The sequence below is a fragment of the Capsicum annuum genome, chromosome 4, assembly GCF_002878395.1.
Source record: "Capsicum annuum cultivar UCD-10X-F1 chromosome 4, UCD10Xv1.1, whole genome shotgun sequence".
Taxonomy (NCBI): domain Eukaryota; kingdom Viridiplantae; phylum Streptophyta; class Magnoliopsida; order Solanales; family Solanaceae; genus Capsicum; species Capsicum annuum.
Window position 1 is genome coordinate 165,144,973 of NC_061114.1, and position 4,116 is coordinate 165,149,088.

Consider the following 4,116-nt stretch of genomic DNA (forward strand, 5'->3'; position numbering starts at 1 on the left):
ACCTAAACATTTTCAAGTCACTTCCCAAGTTACCAAACTAAACTAAATTCAAAATGAAAAGTTCAGATTTCTAGTACCTACACCTTAACATTTTCAAGTCACTTCACAAGTTACCAAACTAAACTAAATTCAAAATGAAAAGCTCACATTTCAAGTAACTACACCTAAACATTTCAAGTCACTAATTCACTTCACAAGTTATCAAACTAAACTTAATTCAAAATGAAAAGTTCACATTTCAAGTACCTACACCTAAACATTTTCAAGTCACTTCACAAGTTACCAAACTAAACTAAATTTAAAATGAAAAGTTCACATTTCTAAGTCACCAATTCACTTCACAAGTTACCTACACTTAAATATTTTGAAGTCACTAACTCACTTCTTAAGTAACCACACTTAATTATATTCAAAACATAACTCCACCTTTCAAGTAACTACACTTAAAACATTTTTCAAGTCGCTAATGTTTAAAACACTTAAAACTTCTCAAGTGACCACACTTAATTAAATTCAAAAAATAAATTCACATTTTAAGAACTTACACTTAAAATATTTTCAAGTCGCTAATTCATTTCTCAAGTGAACACACTTAACTATATTCAAAACACAAGTCCAACTTTCAATTAACTACACTTAAACATTTTGAAGTCACTAACTCACTTTCCAAGTGACCACACTTAACTCTATTGAAAACACAAGTCCACATTTCAAGTACCTACACTTAAACATTTTTGACTCACTAACTCACTTCTCAAGTCACCACACTTAACTATATTCAAAACACAAGTCCACCTTTCAAGTAACTACACTTAAAATATTTTTGACTCACTAACTCACTTCACTTTTTCAATTAAACCATAGCCTACCCCAACCGAAGAATCCATGATAACCAAGCTAATTCGCAAAAGCCTTTCCTTTCTTATAGGCCAAGCCTCATGTATTCTTTTAAATTCCAAGTCTAAGTCTAAGGCTTAATCTTCTTCCAGTTTCTTAAATCTCACAATATTTGTACCATATAATGTATTTAATATATAAGTGCATATACCATATCGAAACTTGAATCACAACAGAAAGATTATAAGAAAAATACTAAACTAAAGTTGAAGTCGTGCAAATTTGCACCAACCCAAGAGAAAAACACCATTAACTAGAGCATATAAGTTTTAATTACTCATACTACCTGAATCTATTAATAATTTTCAATGATTACCACACTTGCCAACTTTTAAACCTAATTAAGCTAACTCCCCACTCAAATCAATACACCAACACATCCAGCAACATGACTACTCCTATAACTAGACACATAATTAGCCTAACATTCTGTTAACAAATAGTTCATATCCATATCAAGGAACACCCGCTATCAAAGTAACAGTACAAAGACACAAAGATGGGCAAATTCGCAGCATATCAACATGATAAATCTACTAACTCAATCAACTAGATTAAATTTTCAGAATCAAAGTTATAAGCTGCATGCCTAAAATTTCATAAAAGATGCATTTTCATGAATGATATTTTAAGCAAAACACAAACGCTAATCACAAGAAATCGCATAAGATTTTAATCGAGTCTTATCAATTTAAGGTCTACGAATTTGTCAAAAGAGAAGGCAAAAGGGAGTAGAAGAAAATTAACATTGTATATTTAAAATCAGACCTGAAATGGATTCTTAAGAATCCATCATTTTTCGACGGGCGAGGCGGCTGATACTGTTTTTGTGGTGAAAGGGTTCGCTGATGGTTGTATGGCTACTTAAGCAGCGACTGGTGGCACTTAAGGCTGTGTCGGCGGCTGGAATCGCGGTGGTTGGTGGCTGGCTTCACCGGTGTTGATGGCGATGGCGACAAGAGATAGTGGTTTTGCAGGCTGGGTTCGCAACGGTTGGTAGCGATGGTGTTGTGGCGTCTGGCGATTGTGGAGACGAAGACTATGGAGAGAGCGAGCGGTGCTGGTATTGTGGTCATCGGTGGTTTAAACGTTGGGTCTAGAGAGAGAAAAAGAGAGAAGAGAGATAAGGAGAGCCTTTGCGGCTGTTTTGGTTAAAGATGAGGGATTAGGGTTTATTTTATTTAAAAGGTTGATAGATGGTGGATTCGATCTCGGCCATTGATCGGATGAGATCAATGACTGTGATTAAAATTGCAAATGGGATAAAAATTGTTTTAAAATTGAAAATAGGCTAGAATTGAAATCAATTGAGTATAAGGATGACTAGAATTTAAATAAATTGGAGGTAATTGAATTGACTTAGACAGCTGTTGTAATAATGACCATAAAAAATAATGAGACATTAATGTAAAATTAATGTTACATAAAATAATTTGTACATTTTAAATAAAAATGTGACACATCAAAAATCTGTTTGATGCAAGAAAAAATGTGTAAAAATACTGACATTTAAAACTTAATAATTTTGCTAAAATAGCAGCCTAAATGTAGTATCGAGAGGTCAAAATTGGGCGTCAACCGCCATTAGATTGGTTTTTAATCGACGGTTGAGATCTAGAGGTTGAGAATTTAATTAGGATTTGACTAAAATTTAAAAATTGAATCCCAAATTGACTATGATTGTAATAAATTGGCTACAATTATAATAAATTAAATAAAACAGGCTAAAATTATAAGAACTTGGATAAAATTGGGTTAAAGGGTAAATAAATTGAGTCTAATTAGATACAATTTGGCTAGAATTATAATAAATCGGGTAAAATTAATTTAAAATTATTATGAATTGGCACAATTGAGTTAGAAAATACACAAATTTAAAAAATACCCGTTATTTCACTAATAATAGATAATGTATTTTGTATAATAATTGTGAATGTGCATGTTTACAAAAAATAATAAAATAATAGATAATGTATTTTGTATAATAATTGTGAATGTGCATGTTTACGAATAATGAGGGAAAACAGAGAAATCGTTTGAAATTATATGCTTGCAAATCCCCTTTTTTAATCATCGCCCAATTTCTTGTGCTTGAGGGTAGCCAAGCTGCTGCTCTGTCTCCCAGTTCAACTTCGAAGCAACTCTTTCATGACAAGGAACATATTCCTCGAGTTTCTCGATAAGCTCTGTTGTTGTTGGTGCAGATACGATGATTTGGCGAGCATTGGTACTGATGAAGCCTTCATCCACAGCTTTGTCAATAAATGATATAGCAACGTATCATTCAAAATATTTTGATATATAGATTCAGTTATCTAGCTTTAATTTTGATTACTGCATACATCACTACACGAGATATACATATATATACATCTATTCAATAGTCTATCAGTTTTCAAATACGTACTATAAACATCACATACACAATTTTATTACCCCATAATAATATACAACGTATATCACAAATACTCAGATGAATTATCGATTAGATTAGATTATGTCATTAAAATACCTCACTATATAATATGTATATACTATATATATACCTATACATATATACACATACACACACTATCGACTATATCAAGTTCTAAATACGTACTATATATATATCACATACGTACACGGGTATATTATCCAATAATATAATGCAACGTGTTTCATATACATACTCTGATGAGTGATCGATTAATTATATTTAATTAGCTTAATTATATTCTACTAGATTTTGACTTCATCGTTCATCAATCTATCACTACATGATATATATATATATATGAACTCTTGAATGCGTACTATATATATCAAATCAACAAGTATATTACCTTATAATAGAACACATTCATTATATTCTGATGAATTATCGGTTATATATTACATTATTATGACTGCAATAGTAATATAATATCATTATCTCAACGAAATGATATATATATATATATATATATAGACACATTCATTATACAAATATTATGCATGCTTAACGTCCTTTAATGTATATACAAAGAAAAATATTAATTTTATATATTGAAATATAAGTAAAAGATAAAAATTATGTTTAACGTAGTTTGTTTATTTTATTTGATATATCTTTTAGTGTAATTTTTTCACAAAATTTAAGATTGATTGATTTTTATTATTATTATATTGGTTATCGACTACGTGTGATCAATGTAATTTCAAAAAATTATATATATATATATATATATATATATATAT

General features: G+C 30.2%; 1 pseudogene; it reads right to left on the reverse strand.

Moving 5' to 3' along the window:
• Positions 1-4,116, reverse strand: part of LOC107868840 — a 35,543-nt pseudogene that overhangs the window by 9,498 nt on the left and 21,929 nt on the right.